Below are 26,695 nucleotides of genomic sequence, written 5' to 3'. Positions count from 1 at the left end.
CAGGGATCCAAGGAACACTTACCTAAATCTAGGCCTCAGAACTCAGGACCATATCATTGGTATGCTTTGGTTCTTCTAAGTCAGCACTGGAGTTTAGCAGCCCTGAATATAAGCTTATATAACCACTTAGCATCTCTGTGAACCCAGACAAGATTTTTACTGTCTTTAAACTCTACTTTGTATTTCAAAATGAGAATAACCGAAATATTATAAAATGGAAATATCTGTCTAAAGTAAGATTTTAAAAAAAAACTACAAAGCACTTACAGTAAGACCGGCTACTATTAGCTTCAAAATTTAACATCAATATTTCTATAATGGCTACAACATTTCTTCTCCAGGAAAACTACTGGAATAACCTGTATCCTCCTAGTGTCTTCATTTTCAGTCTGAATTCAGTTCCTAAACTTTGTGATCTTCAGCCTCCTTTTTGTATTGTCTGTATTGTCTCCTTTTCAGTATAGTAAGTCCTTGAAGACAACTGAAAACAAAGTCATAGTTTTTCGGGATGACTTATTAAGCATGTCACCTTGGCCACAAAACTGAGCCAAGCTGATTGGAAATGATGTGCACAGAGAGAAACTAGACCTATGAAGTCATTTATATTTATTCAGCACACACACACACACTCCCAACTCACACACACATACACACACACACACTAAGAACTTGCTATATGCCTTATACCAGAGTTAGAGTAGTAAACAGATGTAGATTTATTATATTTGTGTTAAGTGCTAGTAGTGAGTCTTAGCCATGAGACCATGGGAGGTTTACCTTTCAAAATAATTCATAGGGAGCTGTTGCTATGATTAAGGATGCATCATAAGCATCTCTGAAACTTACTGCCATTCAACAAGCACTCTCTAATCTTTTTCACGGTCTGTGCTTTGCTTCAGACTCTGGGTTGCCTGGTCTTGACTATGGCTTCAGGTCAGATGTGCTCTCTCCCGTGTGCTTCATTATGGCCCCCCGAGCAAAAGTGCAGCAACCACCTAGGACTTCCTCTCCCTCTGAATAGCAGAGAACGCTCATCTCACAAGCGTATTTTCTTAAGTTCTTTCACTTAAGTCATATTTTCTAATGTTCCAGTGGGTCAGATAAATCATTTAACCAGGCTCAATATCAGTAGGATGGGAAGTGCACCCCACCTGCTCCAATTATTTGCAAAGCCACATGGTAGAGGGAGTAAGCGGCAGATAGAGAGGAGCGTGCTAAAATATCTGAAGTGACAATTATGGTAAAATGTGAAGGAGAAACCAGCATTATCCAAGCAGAGGGGAATTTAGTAGTACTAAACTGCATTGGTTGTTCCTTTGCTTGAGAAAATTTAGAAGACTACTCCAGATACTATTTTCTATGCCAGACTTCCAAGACTAAAAGTAGCCAACCTTCCTTTCTAGTATCCTTTTCATATTCCTTCAGATGATAGACAATGCAAGAGTTTTATGAGGTATGTTGGGGTGCTTTTTCTAGTTAGTCTTAGAGGAAATTCTCTGTGCCTTAAAAATCTATGAAGACAATATGGATATGTGTTACAAATGGGAGCACTTAGTCTCCTTAATTGAAATGTATCACTGCTGAGGAACAAGGGAAAAAGTAGGATTGTCTATCTATCACTGTGACAAATGAACAGTTTATCGCCTTGCCTTTGCTCAGCACTGCAGGAAAAGGGTGTAAGTTCAGAAAAATCTATTTCCCACAGAGCAATTATCAATTTTAATATTAAATTTTAAAATGATTTTTAATTTATCAACCGGTCCTTGAATTCAGGGTTGGAACTGTCAGACCTCTGCCTTCGATATTAGGCTGACGATGGGTCATATTCAAAGTCCAAAGATAATGAACATTTTGTAAATCTGTAATGCAGTTCTTTTTATCTCGTTGTGAATTAATTGATCTTTGTGCCATTACGGAGACCATCAACTAACTGCTCTATATTTTTCTTTGTCTTCTTCACTTCCTTTTGGTTCAAATGCAAAGCCAAACATTCCAGAATAAAACCAGATTTTAATTAAAGCCGTCCTGGTCCCTGGAAAAGTGATATCTTCCAGCTTCGCTGAGACTTTGAAAGTTTCCTGCTTTGATGCTGTGTTGAAAAAGCAATAAAACAGAGGTGATCAGCTTTAAAGTGAGAGGTCGTCAAAGTGTTGTTGTCCCTTTGTCCTTCAGTCAGGTGACAGCAGAACTTCTCTCTAGTCTGTAGCTCAGAGTCTAGGAGAAAATTTGCATTCGTAAAACCACACCCCAAAGTCAGCTCATATTCATCAAATCGCATACATGGAAAACTGAGGCTGAGACCAGAGTGCACTGCGCGTCTTGACTCGATTCCAAAGCTTTTGATGAATCCAGACACTGGGATATATAATAGTGCATTTTAGCTAGCACAATATGTTTTTTCCCCAAAGCTTAATAATCAGGATCCTAAGTCTTAAGATACTACTTTCCTAGCCAGTTCTTAGATGGTATTTTCCTCTGTAGGATTAAGGTGGTGCTTTTTATCCTGACCTAAGATGGTTCTTCAGGCCAGCTGTGTATAAAAACATATATACTAAAATGATCGAAATTCTCTTCACTAATCAGATGAAGTGATTGAGAAACTCATATACTGTATTAACTCCTAGTCATCTACATAAATTCTGAAAATCTCAATGGCAGTGATATTTTTTTTTTCCATTATCTTAGAATTGCTCTGATATCTACAGTGGTCCCTCACACAGTGGAAGAAGTAATTAGTAGACTATTGGCAAGATTAGTGAGTACAAAGGTAAGTTCCTTATACCAGCTATCTTCTCTGGCAAAATACTCTTATCATTTTATATGGAAATGAAAACATCCAGCTGTAAAACAATGGCTCCAATTTCTCCCCAACTTAATGGAATCAGAGAGCTTTAAAATTCTATCAGGTATAGACAAGCATCTGCTATAGTCACTGCCTTGTTGCAGACACTTTGCATAAATGTCTTGCATGTGAGAGATACCCAAATATTACACCAATGAGTAGATAAATATTTAAGTGCTTAAAAGGATAGATATATAAAGACTGTAACGCTAGCCCAAGACTGTTTAATAAATGCAAAATAACACACATCAGAAGAAAGAATAGGAAACTTGCTTATCTTGTAAAGGCGTGTTGTTTTTTCCCCAAAGGAAAAATTTCAAGGCTACTTTTTCCCCTGAGGGAAGCAAAGATCAATGCCAGCAGCCCAGCAGTCCCCAGAAGCCCCACAGTGTGCGCAGACCTGACGGAGGAGGGAAAATTGAGGTGAGGAAATAGATTTCACTTGTGAGCTTTAAAGTGCTTATTATAAGCAATAGGGAAGAAGTAATTATTTCTAAATGATAAGCACTACCTGGACAATGTGACAATCTTCTATTTAAATGTAACTTTTGAAAGGTGGCTATTTGGTGAGTACATGGTTCTATCACTTTGGATGTCTTGAGCCTGTTAATGTGAAAAATATTTTAAAAGTCAAAATGAATCCGTCAGTAAAATACTGGCTGCAGTTTCCTTCCCCTGAAGAGCCTAATGGAAGAACCTCCCCGCTCTCCTTGGACAACAGCTCCTTTTATAAAAAGTGTAGTATGTGCAGAACTGAAGAAAGGAAACCTCTTTGACATCAAAGCACCAGTAGGATGATTTTGCTGGAGTTGACTTTTGTTTTCTTTTTGATAACATGAAGTCTCTTCAGCCACAGAAAGAGAAATAATGAAGAGAAAGCATTCCATGCAGAGCTCCAGCAGCCCCAGAAGTTAGAATCTGGCTTGATAACCTGATCCTGCCTTTTTCAAGGTATTTAGCACCCACCCTTCCTCATCCCTGTATCTCTCTTGCCCATGATTTTATTTCAGCACTTAGTTCACAGAACTCCTCAAAGAGAAAGAGAAAAAAAACATCTCCTGCTACACCTCTTTCCAGCATTTCTACACCTTGGCACCAATTGTAGCAGACTGCTCTCAGAGCGAGAGCATTCGGCGGTCTCCCTGGCCAGCCAACCTGAAGCAATCGGAGAGGAGTGCCAACCAAAGAACGGGTTTAGCAGATAGATGAAAACTAGACAAATGTCCTCTTTAAGCATACTGGGACTTATTTACCAGAATATCAGTCTCTAAGAAAGAATTTACTTCAGGCTTTGGAAAGCATGATGACCTTTAAGCACTAACCAATTGGAGCTATTTAACATGGAAGAACTGGCTCTGAGAAGCCACCAGGAGGTTGCAATGATAACTTACCATCCACAGCAGAACCAAAGATCTAAAAGAGACCTTCAATACACAGGGGCTCTGATAATTGGTTATAAGTGGCCTCATATGTAGACACTAACTCTTCAGTAAAATAAAGTCCATTGCAACTAAAAGTTAACAGGGGATTCACTGCTCCATACAAAACTTCCCAAGGCACAGTCCAGGAAGCACAGATATCCTGAGAAATAAGTGGAAGTTTTGTGTGTGTTTTGAAGTAGCCCTGTAACTCGTTAATACGTAAACAATTAGTCTGCTCTTTCTATCCACATTCTCACAGTCACATCAACTTCAGATCAAAAACACTTGAAAAACAAAAATTGAACATGGACAGTGTTACGGATTAAAAACTGATGGTCAACTTAACACCAGCTGAATTACATCACCATGGTGCTGAGTGTAGATGTTCCACCTGAGGAAAATTGCCAGCATAAATACAGATGTGGAGAAGGAGAAGAGAGAGACACTGAGGCATTGTGGGTTTCACTGAGTGTTGCTGTTTGAGCCATTGGTTCTCGTGGAAGAGTTCTGGTCCTTATATTGAGCATTACTCCCTGGCTCCAGAGGGGAAGGCGTGTGCCGCTTAATCTCCAGGATGAACTCCTTATGCTGGCTTCTTGGCATATACTCAATTATGCTTATCGTCAGAGGAGTTTAGGGCCTCTGGGTTGCTGCAAATGGCTGTGGTGCTTTTCAGGACAGCCCTGGTCTTTGTGTTAAGCATGACTTCTCGGCTCCAGCTTAGAACCTTCAGCCTATCAGTACAGCTCCTTCACCATGCTGGCATAGACTTTCTAGCTTCCACCACTGACCTTTGAGCCTTCCCAGGTTGGATTCGTAAAAGAGACTGGCATGAGTCCTTTTTGTGGGCTCTAGACCTCCAGTTGGACACATGAGAGACATTGTCATGAGCCCTGGGTCTTTATCTGGACTCATGTGGGACATTGCTGTGGGATTCAGGCCCTTAGCTAAAAATATTATATGTCTTTAGTGTTGTGGATAGATTTCCTGCAGTTTCTTGTATTAGCTCTGGGTGATCATCATAAGATAATATTATAAATTCCATGTCCTAATTTTAATTGTTTTCTTCACAACCCCTGACTACAGCAGACAGGTATTACTTTGTTGTCATTGCTCCCTAACAATACAGTATAAAAGTTGTTTCCATCACATTTACATTGAATTAGGTATTATAAGTTAGACATGATTTAAGGTACACAAGAAGATCTATGCAGGTTTTATGCAAATACGATAGCATTTTATGTAAGAGCCTTGAGCATCTAAGAATATTGGTATCCACAGGTCCTAAAACCCATCCCCCACAGACACTATATCTGTATCACTGTATGTGTATCTGCATATTTATATTTTTTCACATCCCCAACACCTAAGGCTTATTATTCTTAAGGACTTAGCTTAGTAGCAAGACTAACTTTGTTTCCTCTGCCTTCAACTCTTTCATATAAGCCATTAAAAGTATAAAACAGTCAAATATTCCAACTAACAGCATTTCATCAGTCTTACTTTGCCCTTAATAATTCATCTCTCTTATGTTTACTCTAATACCTGTGCAGCATAAATATGCATGATATGCGGCTGTGTATATTTCAAGCATTTTCATAGATAGACTAACAGCAGGAGACTTTTGACCTTGGTCTGAAGAAGAAAAAGTCACTGCAATGACTAATGACAGAATTGACAGTCTCTTACTTTAAATTAAAGAGGAAAGGGAAAAACACATTCCCAAGAGAGAATTCCTTAACAACATTTAGATTCCAATGTAACAGATATACTTTGTAAATTACATTTGAAAACAGTTACTTTTTTGTAGGTGGATTTAACAAGGATAATACCTATCTTCTTGCCAAAAACCCTATAGAGATGCTGTGAAATAAAATAAAAAATGTCTACAGCCTCAGAGATGCTTGGAATAAATATGTTAATATATTCAAAGGCTTCTTATTAATTCTAGTAAATATTCAACCAGGAAAAAAGAACCACAAATAAAAATAACATTTCAATGAAACTGACCTGTTCCTAATACAATTATTCAAGATATTTGATTGCTTCTTTTCAAACTTCCTTAAATTTGTAATAGCTCTATTAGATATTTAACATCTCATTTTTCTCACTGTTTTTTCAATATCGTGGCAGAAAATCCCAGATATTATGGCACCATAGATTACTGGTAATTCAGTTTCTCCTCTGTGGTGGAGAAAGAGTAAAAACATGAAAATTTTGTTGTTGCCTTTGTTGTGCATCATATGCTTTCAATTGCAAAGGGATTTTTCCAGATGTTGCAGCCCATCTTGGTGTTTTTGAAAATTCTGTTTTGTTTTGTGAGTCCATTTGCCTAAAATACACAAACTCAGATGCTCAGGCTGGAGTTGAACTCAATCATCCTTCTTTACCATTTTTCAATGAAGCATTTTGCTCCATCATCAGGTGAAAGGGAGAACACTGTCTCAAAGATCTCATTTGCAGATATAATATTATGAGAAACTCGACACAGATTTATGTAGCAGCTTGTCATGGTGCAATTAGGATCTTTATCTGTACAGGAAAACACAGGCCAAAAGGCATTTTTCATTTTTAGGACAAGCATCAACTAAACATGGGAGGCTGTTGAAATTAAGGAAGCAAGACATTGGGTTGCAGCAATAGACTTTGCTTAGTGATGCTTTTCCTGGGTTCAGAGAATGACTGGTCCAGCAAATGACATCTGTCCCTGTAGGGATTCTAAAAGTGCCTCCGATATTCTTTATGTTGTTAGGGTCACAATTTACCTACCATATGTGCAAAGAAACATAGCTTCTTTATTTTCTATAAGTGATATAATTTTTCACCATGACGAGTGACTCACTGGGGCTAGGAAGTAGGGAGAACAGACTCTAACTTTAAATTTACCAATAAATAATATTTCAGCACTTTTGGGTTGTACAACCTGTTTGTGGTATTTTTTTTCAATCAATTCAAAGTTCACTCCCCAACTGAACTGCTACTTTCTTTTTTTTTTTTTTTTTTTTTTTTTTTTTTTTTTTTTTTTTTAATTTAAGGAGAAAAGAAAAGAAAGAAAAAAAAAACAGTGAAGGGGTACAAGTTATACAGATTTACAGAATAAAAAAATGCGCAGTAGGAAATCACTAGTTAATGGATTACATATTGCCATCTTAGAAATAATTGTTCAAGTCACAAAATTAAAGCTTGTAGAGTGGACATTCCAACAATGATACTGCAAACAGTTCTGTTCAATGATCCAATAAAACTCTGTGATATCATTTTCTATCTTATACATTTAAATATACATGCAGTTATATAGTTTAGAGCACTTTCTTTTCCTCTCTTTTGTACAGTGACTATTACACATTTTGGGTTTCATTGCTCCCACGGTTCTTATTGCTTTTTTGGAAGAGAGTAAAACCAAATGTGACATAACAGAACAGAATCGGTCAAGTCAAAAGGGTGGACATAATAGATAATATAAAAACATAATACAAGGTGATCAACAATGGTTACCATAATGCCTCCCGCTATTTCTAATAGAATTGCCTATATCATTAGTTGTAATACAATTGAACAAAACCGTAAAGAATAAAACCGACAAAACCAAAACATTGGAGATATTGTAGGTCTTCAAAAGTAGATAAAAGTCAACGAGAATGGGCGTTATAATGAATCTCATTATCTTCTCAACTGATGCCTAAACTTTCGAACCTGATACTATCCAGCAAAACAGAATAGAGGAACCTCAGTCAAAAACAAGATGGTGAGAGTAATACAGGGCTTCAAATCGAGATAATAGAAAGTCAAAGTGGGTTACTATATTATATCCTGCTATATTTTTCCCTTTAATTAAATGGATAAAAATAAAAAAGTAAATAATGGAGTGGAGATTGAGAAAAAAGAGGGCATAACAGCGAAATAGGGCAGATCAAAACATAACCATTTAAGCAGAATAGTGTTTCACCACCAGATAATCCTGACCCAAAAATAGTTACCATATTGACTCCCTCCCTGAAGTCCTTGAGTACAACTTCATATACTGTAGCATTAAGTATATCAAAACAATGTAAAACCATTTAAGAGAATGACAGCATTATAGAGTATTTAGAATCGACTAACAGAAAATGAACAATGGTCTCTGTATAATCTCCTTGTCTTTAAAAGGTTTTTGCTTATACTATCGTACATAACAAAATCCAATAAGATACAACCTGTTTAGACCATTGGAGACAGAAGAACAAAAGCTAGATGAGACTTCAAAACAAGATGGTACTAAATCAGCATTACCTATTAAGATGTCATTTTCTCCAAAAAAAGCTGTTCCTATCATCCAATCTTCTCTGTCTCATTTCTGTTGAGCTCTTTTTCTGTCAGTAGCTGTCAGTTTGTCTTCTTCATTTTGTTCTCTGCTCCATTCGTTGTGGCCTCCCCGCCACTATTTCTGGGTTCTTTGTATTTTTCTTTTTTTAGAATATCCTGCAATACTTTCTGTAGGGTTGAATTGGTGGTTGCAAATTCCCCCAGTTCCTCTTTTTCCTGGAAGCACCTCGTTTTTCCATCAATTTCCAGGGACAGTTGTGCAGGATATCTCAATCTTGGCTGGAGATTATTATCTTTCAAAGCTTGAATTATTTCTCCCCATGCTCTTCGTGATTTGATGGTTTGTGCAGAGAAATCTGCTGTAATTCTGATGGGTATTCCCTTGTAAGTGATCTGTTTCTTGTCTCTTACAGCTTTTAATATTCTGTTCTTGTATTGAATTTCTGGAATTTTTATTATTAAATGCCTGGGTGTTTCTCTGTTAGGGTTGTAGGTAGCTGGGGTCCTGTATGCCTCATACATCTGAGTATCTTTACCTTTTGCTAAATTAGGAAAATTCTCCTGGATTATTTCTGTGAGTAGCTTTTGTAGTTCACTTGTTTGTGTCCCTACTTCTTCTTTTATGTTCTTAATCCTTAAGTTATGGCTCCTCTTATCATCTTCTTGTCTTTGTATTATTGCTGTGTGTTTCTTTGTTATTTTTAAGAAGTTTTTCATTTCATTCTCCCATGTTTCAAGTCTGCCCTCCAATTCAGATAGTCTGTCCTTAGTTTCTTTCAAGCTGTTATGCCAGTCTTGGATAGACTTCTTAATTTCTTGATAGTCCCTTTGCACCTGCTTCACATACTCAATGCTTTCTCTGTTTTCTCCATCAAGCAATTCTCCCCTCTTTTTCTGTTCTTCCATTCCACCATCTGCTTTTTCCTGGGTGGTGCTTAGCATTTCTCTAACTATTCTGCATACTTCTAGCTTCAGGTCATTGATAACTTCATTCCTGAATTGGTCTATGAGGCTCTCTATATGGCGCTTAATGTATATTGGTGCGGTGTCCACTATTGCCTGATTCTCAGGATTGGGGGCCGAGGAGCCTTTTTCGTTGCTTCCCTTCCCCATATTTTCTGTTCCTTATAAAATGCAATCTTACAAAGGAGGCCCGGCTTCCCTGCCTGTCAGCCACAGCCTGATCAAATTGCGCTGGCTAGTTGTTCCCGCCCACCGCTGCGCCCCAGGGAGTTGCGGAGGAGGCAGCCTATGCGGGAGTCGGTCGCTCCTCCGGGCCACCGTCAGGCTCTGGGATCTGGGTTGGGCCAGCCTAGGGAGTCCGCCAGCAGCGTCACTCAGGCCAGGTACTTTTCACCAATCATGTCCGAGAGGGGAATGTGTGGCTGGAGTTGCCACAGCGCCCTGCTCTTACAGGACTGCCCGAGCCCAGAAAAACCTCCGCTGGAGTCAAACTGTGGTAGGGAGTCAGTTTCTCGCTCACCTCGCCACCAGTCAGTTTTCCTCCTTGTCCGTCCTGTTTCTGACTCCGTTCGCAGACTCCCGTTCCCAGAGCTCGGCACGTCTCTCCTTGCCGAGCCGCTGTGGAGGCAGCCAGCCGCCGGGCGGCGGGAAACCCAAATCACGGTTTCCAATGGCGCGGGGTCGAGCCTCCACACCGAGACTTTTCTGTTCCTATTTTAGCGCCAGGACTGTATTCTAAGTTGGATTCTCTCAGCCCAGTTCGTTCCTGAGTCAGCAGAGCATATCTCTACTGGTTCATATCTCCTTAGTCTGCATCATTCCTGGCCTCTGAGCCGAGCCTTTAGAGAGCCTTCAGTAGTTGCTGTTGTCTGTCCGCCATGTTCTCCCTCCCGCCTGAACTGCTACTTTCTATCTTTTCCTGTTACAACAAAGGATGCTTGGGTATAGGGGATAAATTACAGGCCCCATGATTGGGGACAAAGACACCTCAGTCTCATACTGGTACATAGGCAAGTATCGATGACAGTCTCATTGGCCTAGATTTGAATGTGCCCTGGCTGAACACTTTATTGTATTTATCTTTAAAATTAACACTTAAAATCAGTTAAGGTCTTGAGAACCAAATAATCTCCCTGATGACTCATTCCAAAATTAGATTCACTTGTCAAATCTGAAGCTATGCTGAAGTCTGTTGGTGACCTCCAAGTTGGTCTTTCTCTAGACCTAAGTTCAGAACATGCTTCACCATGCTTCCTTGTATCCAACTTTTTTCTCTTTTTCCATGCATCAGGACGGGAAATACATGTTTTCTCTGCTTTCATAAGCAGAAACATACTCTTCATCATTTTTTTAGCTGAGGCTGCTATAACAAATCACCATGGATTGTATAAATTGGATAAAACTTACTTATTCTCTCAGTTCTAGAGGCTCAGAAGTTCTGTTATAGCAGTTTTAGACTTAGTAGAGGCAAAGAAACTAAGAGGCACTTCGAAAAGTGGAGGGAACCAAGCTTTATTATGCCAGCAAGCTCAGAGGAGCTGCGTACTCCAAAGTCTGAGCCTTGAGCTAGTATAGGAAGTTATTTTTATACTGTTTATCTTTTGTGAGCAAGTGGAATTTTACAAATATTAGAACAAACTGGAAACAAAAACCTCTGGTAAACCGTGAGGTTAGTAGGCTATTTACAGGAGCAGAAGGAATATTGTGGACTATTGACATATATGAGTTTGCTTTTGTTCTTATTTTGTTTTATTTAGTTTGTACCTGGAATTGAATGCATGATCTTGTGCTTGATAGGCAGACTCTGTGCCACTGTATCCCTTGACCCCATATTTGGATTTTAACATATTTTGAAAATAAAAGTTCCTTTACAGTTCAAGATCAATGTGCCAGCCATTTCAGTTCCTAAAGATCTTCTTTCTGATGACTGCAGATATCTGTCTTTGCATTCTTGGTGTAGGAGAAATAAACGTAACTCCCAACCTGTTAGATTGCAGATACACAGAGTTCTTGTTCTCCAAAACTGAAAAATGAATTCTAAGGAGGAGTGGAGGTTAAGAATAGAAACTATTTATTGAGACAGAGATAGAAACTCTCAACTGTTTTTGGAGGGGCTCCCCCAAAATGGGCTGCTGTGTCCTCCATTTTACAGAGTGTTAGAGAGCAAAATCACAACATGGGACAAAACTATGATCAAGCAACGATATTACAAGTTTAGTCGCTTAGGTAACATTGATTCAATAGAGAAGCAGGTCATGTAAGCAAATACACAAAGAAAGAATGAGAGTCTTTTTAGGAAAATGCTAACCAGGGAGTTTCACCTACCCACAAGGGTAATCAGTACAGACATCTACCTGGCAAGCACTATTTCCAATCCATCATTCACCCCTCAGGGAGGCAGGTAAGCCTTGTCATTCTGTCTTTATCTTGAAGCTTGTCCTCCAACAGATGTGCTTCTGGTCACAGTTGTAATGTGTTCCTGTCCTCTGTACAGACTCCCCCAATGGTCTAGCCCTGTATGACTGCCTACAATATTTTTTACCTAGCTTAGCTATCTATAATGTCTTCTTGTGGCAGGAGGAAAAGAGGGAGAAGGGAGGGCAGGAAGGGAGGAAGAGACAGAAAATTCTTTCTTCTTTCTCTTCTTATGAGGTACTTACTAGTCTCATCATGAGTACTTCATGCCCATATCCAACTTACCTTCTGAATACCACACCACCAAGTCACATTGGGGATTAGAGTTCCAACATATGAATTTTGTGGGTACACAAATATTCAATCAATTGTATTGATAGTTTTGATTTCTTTGCTCTGAGTGACACATCCCCCAACTCACATGTTCCCAGAGGTTTTACAGTTCACACCCAGTATTAGAAGTAGAAAGTTGGAAGGGAGCAAGATATAAAATACATAGCTTAATATTTTCAAAATATTGTCCTTATTGCAAAGCACTAAAATGTAAGCTTTTTTAAAAGTGCAAGTGCACATGAGAACATATGTGTGCCAATGTGTGTATGCACATGTGTGTTCATGACTCCATATGCCTGTGTGTTTGTACACACGAGGTATGATTCTGTGAACACTCACAGGGAGTACAGTAACCTCAGCAAGACCCTTTTGAATTATTCCAGCCTTCACTGTGTCAAAACCCACAGAGTGTTTCATCACCTGCCATAGGTAATGGTGCCTTGAAAACAGACATGAGCTGTCAGCCCAGAACACACACCCCTCCAGGACCCCGACTATTCCTTCAGGAGGTATCAGGCAAATATCAAATCATGAGAGACTGTCTTTGCAACCCCAGCTGGCCTTGACCCGAGATAAAATACATGTTTCCTGAAAACACTTCATAATTTAAACTCCATGACAGAGGTCCCTTCTGGAGTTTCTACACAGAGTATTTATTCTACTCTGGCAGACTTCCTCATGGAGAATAGTCATAGTGCTGCTACTACATTTTATGGATTAAGCTAATACGTAGACAACCTTTTGTTTTCCCTCTGGAATAAAATAAGTCTGTGTTTCTCTCCCAAATAATATCCCAGAAGTTATTTTTGAGTAGACTCAAGCTTATGAAGAAATATAGGGTAAGTAAAGAGGAAGTCAACTAAATGAAATTTCCTACAGAATTATCCATCTGCTAAATGATTATTTGCCATAAACTCTGGAGGAATAAATTGACCTAACATGGTACTCATCACATCTCACTTATAACCTGTCTCCTTTTATAGCCGGGGTATAGTCTAATGGCATCATTCAGTTTTTCACATACTATTTATGAGTTTTAGCTCACATAAAATTTGTTAATAATCAGCTATTCTTGTAAGTTTTTTATTGCCAATTATTGAGAGATGATTGTAACTGAATTCTCTTTTTAACACATTGTGTTTGGCCAAGGAGTATTTAATTCTAAATAAATTAATTTATTCCAACCTTGGCTGGAATTATCCCAGGTCAAGGTTACTCCATTAAGTGTGTAAAAAACTATGAATTGCCACGTTAGGCATAATTGTGTCCAATCTGGCCTTCCTCTATTTTAGAGAAGTTGTTTTCCATTTTGTCTGATTATCTGTAAAATAGATATAATATCCACAGGGCAATTGAGGGGAGTGAAGTAAAGTAAAGTCTGTAGTTTCTGAAACCTCAATCTTGTTACTTTGTAAAATACTTTTTTTTCTCACTCTGGACCCCAAGTCTAATGGCCAGCTGTTCAACATGTACAAAATGTAGGGAACAGAAAAGTCAAAGTGAGATAAATTTTTGTAGAGTTTCCATCACATGGTTATGCTTCTGTTGAGATTTTGTCTCATGCCAAGTCCTCTATGTAATAGGCATAAGTAGCATCAGCATTGCATGGTACTCAACATAAGGGCAATGGCAAATGATCACGAAAGGACAATAGCCTCCAGAGCCGGCCCAGAGGACAAATCTTCCAGAACACAAGTGGACCCAGGAACACTGTGAAAAGACATGTGCTTTGTTCCACATGACTTGTGAATAGGTCAGATGCTGAGATGAACATAGCAAAAATCAAGACTGTCCTTGCACTCAAAATATTCATCCTCCAGTTGAAGAACCAAGAAGTGGAGCCGCAATTCCAGTTTGATGTAGTAACTACTGATGAAGGATAAATACTGGACACCATGAAGAAAGATTTCTCAGAGAATGTAATATACAAGCTGCACCTGGAAAACAAAGAGATCCCAAAGTCGCCAATGCTGGTTCACACAAAAGGAAATCTAATACCCTGCTTTCTGTAGGATTTCATTGGAAATTTCATGAGCAAGAAACTTAGGTGGTCTTTTGTTGTCTTTCTCAAATAAAGTAACACTGTGTTTCTCTCCCAAATAGTATACTAGAAGCTTGCTTGCTTTCTCTTCCTTCCTTCCTTTCTTTTCTTTCCTTTCTTTTTCTTTCATTTAGAACATATTTGTAGTACTTTGCAGTTACATTCCTGGAGAGGAATTGATACCTGTACAGAACACACTTTTTTCATCTCCTTTTTCTTCCCTCCCCTTCCTCCACTCTCCATCCATCTCTTGATTCCTCCCCCTACTCTTTTTTGTGGCTATGTTTGCAGTACAAAAAGCTCACATTCCTTGTGCAAAGTTGACACACACACACATAACACATCTTAATTTCTTTTTAATCCCCTTTCCCTCTCCCCTGCTCTCTACTTTTTGATCCACTCCCCCTTTGAAAAAGGTTTATCTTCCTACCTTTTATTATCTATCTTTTATTTTGCTCTTTATGTATAATTTCAATTCCTCACAAAAGAGAAAGCCATATTTGAGCCTATAGGTCAGCATTATAAAGAAATAGGGTAAGTAAGAATTTCTTGTCACATTCTCCCTCTCTTCTCTCATTTATACTGAGCATAATTTTAATTTTAATGTAAAATCATTTTTTTACTTTCCCAATTTTCCTCAATTGCTTTTAAAGTTGTTTACTAGCCAATTATTATATATTAAAATCCACCGTAAGTCATTTGATCCTGAATCACTTGCACTGTTTGTCTGAGGGAAGGATGCAGGAATTACTCTTAAAATAAAATAATGTTTTTCATGTTTTATAGCACAGAGCATGCACCAAATTGATTTTTTTATTTTTTATTTTATTCAAAGTTTATATTGGACATTGTCCAGTTCGATGGATTCAGCTGGCAAGTTTCAAAATATAATTTTAAAATGGCTAAAAATACATACATTTTTATCTTTCAATGTTTATATAATTTATACTTGTGCAAATAAAGTAAAAGCATGTTCTTTGTTTCTCTGGAGTTTTTATGTATGTTACAAAAATGAGTTCTAATTAATTTTAACAAAATAAAAGAGAATTTATCAAATTATCAGGCATCCCTGGATCTAGTTCCTTGAACTTTTTGACTAATGTCCTTCTCTCCTTTTCTCTCTTCTTCCCTTCAATTGTCATTGGCCTGCTTTATTTTTGCAAATAATGGCCACACATCTCAAAGCTTGTGTCATTTTCTTAGCAAGTTATGACAAAGAGAAGTCAAGGTTTCTTTCTTAACAAATCTGAAAAATCCCTAATCGTGCCTTTACCTGGTTACATTTGGGTCACGTGCACCTCTATGAACAATCGCAAGAGCAGAGAGGGGTTAACCTGATTGACCAGATCAAATCAGAAGCAGCTCCACCAGATTGAAGGAGGCAACTGCTGACAGAAAAAGATGCTCATAAGCCACATAATGGCCATGCAATAAGTGATCGAGTGTGATGCATATCTTAGTTAGGAAAAGAGAACTTTGAATGTAAGGTATTCTCCCTACTTCTGTTTGTAATCTTCTCACCTCTACTAAAAACTAAATGAGAAATCCCCGTTGAACTTTTGTGTATTTACAATCTTACTCCAGCTCAGAGGGTATGAACCTTACAAAAGGTACACATGAACTACAGTTTGAGCCTGAAATGAAGATTTATAACTGTTCGGAGAAATAACAGAAAATTCAGAGGAATATCACCTGGGAAGAAATCTCTGTGACACACACACAGGCTTCCACAAGAGATAAGAGACAAGTTGTGTCTGCCTCTGACACATAGACCTGATGCATGAATGTTCCAAATGTAAGAATTTATTAACTGGTCACATAAATATCCATATACCAAAGTCTCAACAGGAACTTTGCATTTTAAGGGAGTCACAGGTTAATGACATATTTCCAAACTCAGTAATAGAGACTTACAGGATATAAATGTAGAGAAAATTTAGGAAGTTTGGATTATTTAATGGACAGAAAAGAAGAAACTGATCTCTTCATTTTCTTCTTGAATCTCATACAGTCCATGTAACAGTTTAATAACTGTAAAAACTATTTAAACAATCGTCAAAAAACTCTAAGATTTTCTGTAATAGGAACTGTGCTAGAGTCTGAGGCTAAAAAAATAAACAAGGCATGGTCTTGTCTTGAGGAAAGTGACTGTGCTGAAGAAAATTTCTTCACCAGACAAATAAAACATAACATTCTATGATAACTGTCTATAAAGTATGCTGTCAAAACTCAATACGAATTTAAGAGGTCACACTTGCAACTCTTTCAATAAGTGTATGTCTCTATATGGTCTGAAATTCTATCACCGGAGGTTGATTCACTTCAGAAAGACGATATCTTCTGTTAAATTTTAAGTAGCCTTGGTAGGAGTATTACTTTAATTGGGATTGTCAGTTGTACTTGGTGTGAATTAATCAATTGGATCATTTCTCCTCTAACAAGCACCTCAAGTCAATAAACTCAGGAAATGGAGTTTTCTTAGAGCTTGAAGGGAATGGATAACAGAAGAAAGGAATTTTGGATATGCAGGATTTGGGATCCAAGTTTTGACTTCCTCTAAGAGACCAGTTAGGATTTAAGCTGTCCGATATAGCTCTTTTTCCTCTTTCGTATCCTGATGCAATATATCAGGATACTTAAGAAAACTTCCTACTGTAGATTGGTCAGTTGAGTAACTGAGCCTTATTTGACTAGCTCTAGGCTCATTAAAAGAACTGAATGAAACAGCGGTTTTTAAGAATTGAATGAGACACCCTTTGTCTTCTCCACCTCTCCAATCAGTATGATCAGTTATCTGGGTCCTCACTGTCTGGGGAGAAGTTGCCAGGTGCAGGCAGACAACCTTTAAGCAGGCTGAGGCACACCCACTGCATTAGTTAGTTTTCCATCACTGTAATAAAATACCTGAGTGAATTAACTTATAGAAACATTTTTACTTTGGCTCACAGTGCAAGAGGTACTAGCAGATGATCAGGTGGACCTGTTTCTTTGGGCTTCTAGGGAATGCAGGACAGCAATAACAGAAAGTGCAGCTTCTCACTTCCTCAGTCAGAAAGCAAAGAGAAAGACAGACCAGAGTCCTGCGGTCCCCTTCACAGTCAAGTCCTCAGTGACCTAAGGAACTCTCAACGCTTTCACCACCTTCCAGAAGTTCCACCCTGAGTACAAGCCTTTAAGCATACAGACCTTCAGGAGACAGTCAACACCCAAACTACAGTGCCCAATGAGCTCTTTGTCTGGCTTTGTACATAAAGACAACTTCCTATTCCAGGAAAGACTTTGATCCCCACAGCCTGAGAATAGCGTGAGACCCAGGGATTCTGAGAGGATTGTAAAGATCGTAACCAGGACTACAACTCAGAAAAAGAAAATCAAAGAGGACATCACAACTGGTGATATTGCCTGTTCATGGATAGGTGGAGCCAAATATAATCAAAATGACCACACTTCCAAAATTGATAAACTGATTTAATACAATCCCAAACTACAGACATCATTCTTCATACACTTGGAGGAAACAATCCTAAAATTCATAGGGAAATGGAAAAAAGCCAGAATATCAAAAGCAGTCTTGGGTTACCAGAACAAAGCAGGAGACTTCAAATTTCAGACTTGAAATTATATAACAAAGCTACAGTGATAAAAACAATATGACATAAAAATAGATCTGAGGATCAGTTGAACAGAATAGTGGATAGAGAATAAACCCAAGCACATTCAACTATTTGATTTTTGACAAATTGGTCAAAAACATACACTGAAGACAAGATAACCTCTTCAATAAATGTTACTGGGAAAACTTGCTATCCACACACAGAAGATTGGATGTAGGCCCATATCTCTTACTAAACTAAAATCAAAATGGATCAAAGAATGAAACATTAAGACAGAATCTGCTGGAAAATAAAATGGGTAAACTTCTTGAAAATATAGGTATAGGTCAAAATTCTTGAACATAATTGCACAGGAAATAGTGCTGAGAATCAATAAATAGGATCACATCAAAATTAAAAGTCTGCTTCATAGCAAAACAACCAACATAGTGAAAAAACAATATATAGAATGGGGGAAATTTTTTCCAGTTATTCCTTAGACAGAGAGCTAACATCTAGACTGCATGGATAACTCAAAAAAGTAGACTTCCCAAATAAAAGACCCAGTCAAGAATAGGCAAATGAAATGAACAGATACTTCACAGAAGTATAAATGACTGATAAAAACATGAAGAAGCTATCAACATCGTTGGCCATTAGGGAAATACAAATCAGAGAATCACCAAGATTCTACCTTAGCCCAGAAAGAATGGTAATCATCAAGAGATGAAATTATAGCAAATGCTGTCAAACCTGCAGAGAAAGTGAGCCACTTCTATATTGCTTGTGGGTATGTAAACTAGTATAACTATGACTGAAATCAGTAAGTATGGAGATTCCTCCAAAAACTAAAACTAGAAATTCCATTAGAATCAGCTATTTCTCTTGGAGATATCTTCCCAAAAGAGTTAAAAACATCATATCACAGTAGCACATATATACCTAGGTTTACAGCAGCACAATTCATAATAGCTAAATCTTGGTAGCAGCCTATATGTCCATCAAAAGATGACTAGATAAAGAAAATATAATTTTAAACACAATGGAGTGCTACTCTGTCACAAAGAAGGATAAACAGGAGTCATCTGTAGGAAATTGGATGCATTTGAGACCATATATAGTTTCCCTTACATGAGAAACCCAAATTATGAACAGAGAGCCAAATAAAAGATGGATAATAGAAAGTTCTCAAAAGGGAACCAAGAGATGGAAGGAAGAGGCAGGTAAGAAAGGAAAGAGAATCAAACAAGGAATTAAGGTATGTTATACATAAGTATCAGCTCAACACAAGGAATATAAACATTGTGTATTACACATGTACTAATAAAAATTTATATTGATTAAAAAAACAAAATAAACTCTGAGGTATATAAAGTTTAAAGAAGAAGAAGAACAAGAACAAGAACAAGAATGAGCTGCTTTGAACTGAGGACCAGGCCTCTTCATAGCTTTTAAATATGTGAAAACATCAGCATTCCTCCATTAGCATAAAGAGCCATGAAGAGCAACCAATAGAAGACATCGCCTGGTACTCATGGATGGAGATAACCAGAAGAAGAACAAAGCATTGCGTGCACACAGGATAGCAGACAATAATCCAAGGCCTATTACAGAACTCCATAGAAGTTATTTCTGTAAAAAGAAATGCAAGATCAAAATGAAGACAGTTAAAGGAAAACAGAACAGTTCCCAGAGTGCATTGCTACATCTTATCAGTTGTTTAGGAATGGGAATCTGATCTTATATTGCCAATTATATATGAGTATAGGGATTGGACACTTCTGGGAAAGGATTCTTGATGATCTTAATTCTTGATGATCTCTCTTCTGGACAGAAAATGTCTAGATACAATTGCTATAACTAGAACAGCCCAAGGTGGTTGCCACCAGCCTGAAGAAGAAATCACTGCATGGAAGAGAGATATCAAAGAATGGCTGAGGATCAAAACTGGAACCTTGACAGACCATGGTGCTCAGGACAGCACAGAAATGCTCCACTACATTTCTATCCCACTTATTTATGTTGAGGTAGGGTCTCACTAAGTTGCCCAAGCTGGCCTTGAGTTTATGTTCCTCCTGCCTCAGTCTCCTGAGCAGTTGGGATTACAATTGGAATTGCTCCATCTAGCACTTCTTTTAATAGAAGTTTTAAAATTGCTTAGTTCAATTGTCTAGCATGTGTTGCCAGGAGCTTTCAAGGTACTGCCAAGCTATAACTGTTTCAGTGTGTTTCCCCAGCACTCGCCATAGTCATTGGGTTAAACTTGCACCAGGACAGTGGCTCACCCCAGGGTAACGGTCTCTCACATCCCTATTCCTACCTCTTCTCTACCCCAACCTAAGCACTATCTCCTTGAAGTAATCCTACTAGACTGCATCTCCACTTCACTACCTCTGTAAGTGTCCTGTTGTCTGTAGGGCAACCTCGCTTATGACAGCCAAGGCCCTTGCGAAACTGGGCTTCTTCTGTGATCCTTGAGACGTCCTCTTTTCATTCCATAAACCCGGTACCCAAATCATCCGGGCCTTTCCTTTGTTCTTCTGATACTGTTTTGAGTATCTCGGATCATTCATGTGAAAGCTGTGCTATATATGATATTCTTCTTCATATATTCTACCTGGAGATTTACTCTTATATCCATACTTACCTTTGATTTCTTTCCCTTCTATGTTTTGGGCACCAGTGATGTATTTACTAGGAGCTTTTCATATATCTGTTCCATTCATCAGTCCTCCCAGGGGCCAGTAGACCTCTAGTGGTTAATTTATGTGTCACCTGGGCTAACGAATGATCAAGTATCTGGTAGATCATTATTTCTGTGTATAATTATTTCTTTACTCAGTGGACTGAGTCAAGATCTGCCCTCACCAATACAGGTAGACATAATTCAACCCACAAGGGTCCAGACAGAACAAAAAGGCAGAAAAAACGTGAATTTGTTTCCTATTTGAGCTGAGACAATCATCTTCTCCTGCCCTTGGACATATGCACTCCTGGTTCTCAAGCCTTTGAGACTGAGACTTAAACCCTTGACTTCCCACGGTTTTTCCACTTATAGAGGGGAGATAATGTGACTTCTAGCATTTATGATCAAGAGACTCAATTTTACAGTCAATTCCTCTCTTTTGTTCTCTCTCTCATATATATATATATACACATATATATAGTGGTGTGTTTCTTAACAACAGGATATGTACTGGGATCTTCAGACAATTTCATCATCATTTTTAGAACCTCTGGATGGCATAGCCTGCTACATACCTGAAGTATATTAAATGTTTTAGGATTACTATGAAACATGGCATCCATCGTTGACTGAACCATTATGTGACATGTGATTGTAGGTGTATCTTCTGTTGAGTTCTGTTTCTCTGAACAATTCTGAATACTTAAAGGCCCTTGATATCATCTCTGTAACCACAGAACAAGTGCAGGTCTGGACCCACCCATGAAAGATATTTGACTGATGTTCATGGAGTGAAAAAGTGAATAAATTAACAAAGGAGTTTAATCCCTGCAGACTTGGAAAGTTAGAAACAAATTCTATAATATCCAGAGGTCTTTAGCTGGGCAAACGACTACTTCCCAGACTTCTTGAGGGTGTCACAGCTAACCAGTCTGCTAATGCTCCCAGCCAACAATGATCTATTCCAGCACCTTAAGCTAAACTCTTCACTACTGCTTATCCAAAGGGCCGATCACTCTGGTAGGCATGACATACTTTTCTACTTTTACGATTTCCTTTAAGTCTCAGCGGGCTTAGTTGCAATGGTTGCTTCATAAATATATGACACTGTGCTAAGAAATCTGAGTTGGAAGCATGCTATGTAGTGATCTAGAGATCAAAATAAATATCTTGCATGTTTTTCATGATCCGGCTCCTATATGTATTCATTTATTAATCTGACACAAAGCACACACAGGTAACCAAGAAAATTCTTTTAGGAATTAAAATCTCACTATCTTTTTATACAAGATTTATGCATACAGTAGGACGGCTGAGTATATGTTTAAGGAGAGAAAAAATATATACAGAAAGACAAAATAGGCGCCATCACAGAATGTCCCTCGGTATTGTATGGATGCAGTTTCTGTCTGGCAGTTGCCTCCTCAGCTACTTTCCACCAGGACACAGACCTTAGTGTTCAGGGATCTGACGCAGCCCTACAGGCTGTCTGGGAAGCTGGCTGCCAAGGGAGGTTTTCTAAATGGCCGCTTGCGATGCCACACTGATGGCACTAAGCCTGGGAAATACCAATAGCTAAATGCCTCCCCATCTCATTTTCTAAATTTCATAACCTGATAGCAGCCAGGCTGCAGACATTATCTTTTGAAAGGCTTATTGCCCTTCCTGAGAAGTTCAAGCCACTCAGTTTTTGCCCCCATGGTTTGGGACACCAACCGAGACATGCAATCACACTGCTGCAATGGACTGTCTCTCGTGGTTTACTGTTTAATGACACTCCAATCACCAGATTTCCCTTCTATTATCTCGCCACCTAGCCACTAACACCCATTTGCTTCCTTTAAACATTTTCCTATTTTTTTATTTACCTTATTTGTCTTAGCTTCACACTTCCCTGACCTGATTACCCTTAGACATAATCACTCCTGTTTTCCTTTATGTATCAGTGGCTGCCGCTTGATAGGATGGTGTGTTATTTTAATATCATAATGGAAAATGATAAAGGCCAATCAATTACTTTGTATTATCCATTGTGCTCCATTGGGATTGATTTTCCTCCATGTAATCATGTGTGCAGCCATAAAAATAAAGATTAAAAAGGGTTTTCTTTCTATTTTTCATATTCAAAGGAGTCGTAATCATAACTTTGCCTCATAACATTGCTACTAAGAGATTAAATCTCAACTAGAACAACAGAGCTGCTAGGAGGTGGCTTGAGTCTTGGACAGGACCTGTGGTGAGTCCTTGGACCTTGGCCCATCCTCGAGTATTTATTTACCCGGCTGCTCTTTGGAAAAATCTGGCATCACATTTATTGTCTAATAAATAGCAATCTTGTGTTGACTGCACATTTTTGCAAATCATAAGAGGTTCCCACATTGTCACTTTGCCTTTTCCTCACCACATAAACTGTTTAAAATCTCCCACGTCAAATAACCTAGAAATGTACCGATAATGAATCTTCCCCAGTGCTGCCGTGCCATCACTTAAACTTCAGTCGCCTGCTGAGGCTCCCAGTCCTTGAGAATAAATATACATTAGATGCAAGCAGAGCGCAGACAAATGCCAGGAGATAATACAAAGCGGGGCAAGCAGTTTGGAGGAGGAACCTGAAGATTTCCAGTCTGTCTACAGCAGAGCCAGGATTCAGCTTCAAAGAGATGAGCTACGGAGACTAAGTCTTCTAATTACTAGGCTTTTCTTGCACGGAGATGGATGAGCTGGTGGGCAGCCCCAAAAGGCAGCCCTAGACGGGATGGAGGACTTGGCTCCCCCACAGCCCACCTCAGCTGCCAGACTGCACTCCCTGCGATCTGGCTGCCAAATGGGTGGACTGTCTGTCATCTGTCTTTTGTTTCCTATAACCACACTTACAGAAATCCTGCCTGTGTGGAAGATCTGCAAAGCCACACATTTGTCTTGGCCTCACTTTTGTTGCTAAAATGCCCCAAACCCTCTTTGCTTCCCATTTGCTTTTTCACTGACCCTTTCCTCTAAAATAAGCAAATAGTGTGCCTTAAAAGACCCTCCACATTATGGGGACAGGAGGTCAGCGGCAAAGGTTGCGATTTATGATATCAACCTTCCCTAGCAACATGCAGACACATACAGGTGCTGGGAGCAACGCAGAGATCAGCTCCTGGGGCTGATGTCCCTGGGGTCAGCAGTCTGGAGTCTCCCTGGGGGCCTGGCTCTGCTGGGGTACCCTGCAGCTCCTTGCTTCCAGTTCCCCTCTCTGGAGACTCCACAGAGTCTGTCCTTAAGGGCCCCCATGTCTGGAAACTGCAGCTTCAGTCGGCTGCCACAGATCAAACTCACTCTACTTGAGGTACGGTGTGAGTCCTGTTTGTTCCTAGTTTTCTGAAAGTGTGCAATCCAAAGGAGAAAAAGAAGGGCTGTGCTCCCGTGCATCTCAGACAGTGCCTCATACAACTGCATTCTGCCCAGCTCCTCTCTGTGGTTTCTGAGTTTGCTCACCCATCCCAATTCGCCAGCCACTTTCTCTTTTGCAGCTGCCAGTCCTCAAAGTCCCTCAGGGGCAGTGCTGTTGCTTGACAAGCAAATTAAGCCAGGAGGAAGTAAGGAAGGCCCTCCACAAAGCCTTGGCTTCTCACAACAAAGCCCGGAGCTCCTATTTATTCATTTGCTTAAAACAAAGTCTCCAATTGCCTCCCACAGTGTGCGCGCGCGCGCGCACACACACACACACACACACACACACACACACACACACACACTCCGCTTGGAGAGTTCATGTTCAGAGTCACAGAGTAATTTTTATTGTAGAACAAACAGTTGCTTAAATAGGATGTCTCTGAATGGTCATTGTCTCCTCTTCCCCCTCCACCTGCAGCAAATCTCCAGGGATGCGGGGCAGGCCCCACAGCTGCCACCTTGCCTGCCTCCCGCCACTCCCTGGCCTTCCTAAATAAGCTCCAGCATTTGCAGGGAGATGCGCAGCCCTGGCAGTGGCCGAATGATCTGGAACTTTAAAGAAAGCTTTGTGGCACACTTAGCACTTTGAGTGTGGGGAAGCTGCAGGAATGGGGTCAGATTTCCTCCTCAGGGAAATTACTCAAATAGGTTTTAAAATTTATAGTCTGTGTTGTAATAATAAATAAAAATAAAATGCACCTCCCTAACTCATTGTTTCTTTGGCTGAAGTGGTCCTCTGGGGGTAACTCCCTCTACCACTATTCTGTTTGGAGGAAAACTGGAGAGCAGTTTTCCCTGAAACTGCTCCGGAGCTGTGCCTGCCTTTTCCCTTGGCTCCCCTTCCAGATCTTTCCTGCATGGCATCATCTAGCATCTCCTAACAGAAATTATCCTGCTTTGCCGTTCTTGAGGACACTCTCCCTCTGCCCCCATGTCTGCTTCCATGAGGCCCCTTTTCTTATTAGGTTCCCTCCAGCTCAGTCACAGGAGCCCCAGCCATACACAAAGCACTTTCACTAAGCCATTCGTGACACCGGTATCTGATGTCAAAGCATCATTCAAGGCTCCTTATCCATCATCCTGTTGGTTCTGGGCCCAGCCTCATTGCACCCCATCCTGATTCATACTTGTCTGCAGCACGGAAGGGTGACACAGAGACTGAAAGTTAAACATTCAAAAATAGTGAGTGCAATTCCACAATCATCACCTTACCGTATTATATATAGAATAAGATAGTTTGCAATCAGATTTTTGAAAGATGCACTAATGGAGTTTTTTTGTTTTGTTTTGTTTTGTTTTGTTTTTCTTTCTCCTTTCTGAAAACACTTCTGGTGTATTACAGAGAAGACATTGTCCATATAACAATACTTCCCAACGCATTGCATCAGATGTGTCCAAATATAAGGAAACCAGACTTCTTAGGGAATATCAACATCTGCCCTAATTTTTGCTTCTGCATCATGGTTCTAATTGCACTCGATATAAACTATTGTTGTTGGAGCCCTCCCCTGGGGTCTTGGAAAAACTAGTGAAAACAATGTGGAATGGATTCCATGTGTGAAATCTGCAAGATTTTTTTCCCTTACCTTCGAAATGAAGGCAAGAATTTTTAACACTCCAGAACCCACACAAAATGTATTTCAAATGATGTGGATGAAATTATCACCTGAAACTAATTTCTCACATAAAGATTAAACTAGTTGAACCTTTCTTGTAAGCAGCTTACAGGTAAAGAATCTAGTGAGATAACTTCAGTCTTGGAATACTCCTTACACTGTATCACTTACTCGGATGGACCAAGTTCTCTGCAAAAAACATTTTAAAAGAGTAGTTATCTGAACTCTCCTTTGTGCCAATTTTAAATTGCATGCAATCTAAATCAATGGCCACATTTGCATTGCTCTTTCAAAAGGGCACAGCAACATAAAGTACTCTTGGGGGAATCTCCCAAATTTAGTATCATAATAAGAACAAATAATGAGGAGGTCTCTGTAAGATTTTTAAAAAAGTAGTTCTATTTCTCAAAATATATTTATCATCGAAGGAAAAGTATGTGCAATTATTTCCCTTAATAACAGTTAACATTTTTTTAGTGCTTCAAATGAGGAAGGAAGAATAAAGAGCACTTTATATACGCATTATCTATTTTAGTCTTTAAAACACAATTTTTTAGGTCTTATTATCCCCATCTTACTGACAAAGAAGTTACAAATGTTTAGAACCATACTTGAGGCTACTCACCTGGTACATGCTAGATGCAGAACAAAGGTCTGTCTACACATCACGAAGCATTATTAACTCAGGACAACCTAAAGACAGTTTTGGTTGTTGACTGCTTTTAACACAGGTAGAATTTGACTGCAGAAGAACTGCTGTTTGAATATTGTTAGAGAGGATCCCATGTTAGAGAGGAAGAAGCTGGGTCTGCAGGGAAAGTAAACTTTTATTACTGTGTTGTTTCAGAACACTTGGAATCCCCGGCTATTCTCACAACTTGCATGTATTGCTCTGTTACTTAATCAGTATTATACAGCGTCACTAAATCCTTTTTATGGCTTAGCTTGTCTTGCAATGTTGTTGTACTGCTGTAAACCCATTCATAGGAATAATGCTCCTTTAAAAACTCCACATCATGCTCTGTTTTTTAAAGTAAGGATGCTTCTA

General features: G+C 39.1%; 1 long non-coding RNA gene across 1 annotated transcript; it reads right to left on the bottom strand.

The window, feature by feature from the left end:
* Positions 1-11,582: 11,582 nt before the first annotated feature.
* Positions 11,583-26,447, bottom strand: LOC134473235 (uncharacterized). The gene is made up of 2 exons (XR_010043385.1): positions 26,273-26,447; positions 11,583-14,213 (listed from the first exon to the last, which is right to left on the bottom strand). It is a non-coding gene; the product is annotated as an uncharacterized LOC134473235 (long non-coding RNA).
* Positions 26,448-26,695: the final 248 nt, after the last annotated feature.

The sequence above is a fragment of the Cavia porcellus genome, unplaced genomic scaffold, assembly GCF_034190915.1.
Source record: "Cavia porcellus strain 051 isolate PalLab524CR breed Dunkin Hartley unplaced genomic scaffold, mCavPor4.1 scaffold_1, whole genome shotgun sequence".
In the NCBI taxonomy this organism is placed as follows: Eukaryota; Metazoa; Chordata; class Mammalia; order Rodentia; family Caviidae; genus Cavia; species Cavia porcellus.
Note: the sequence above shows the minus strand (reverse complement) of the source record. Positions and strands in the feature narration are given on the sequence as shown.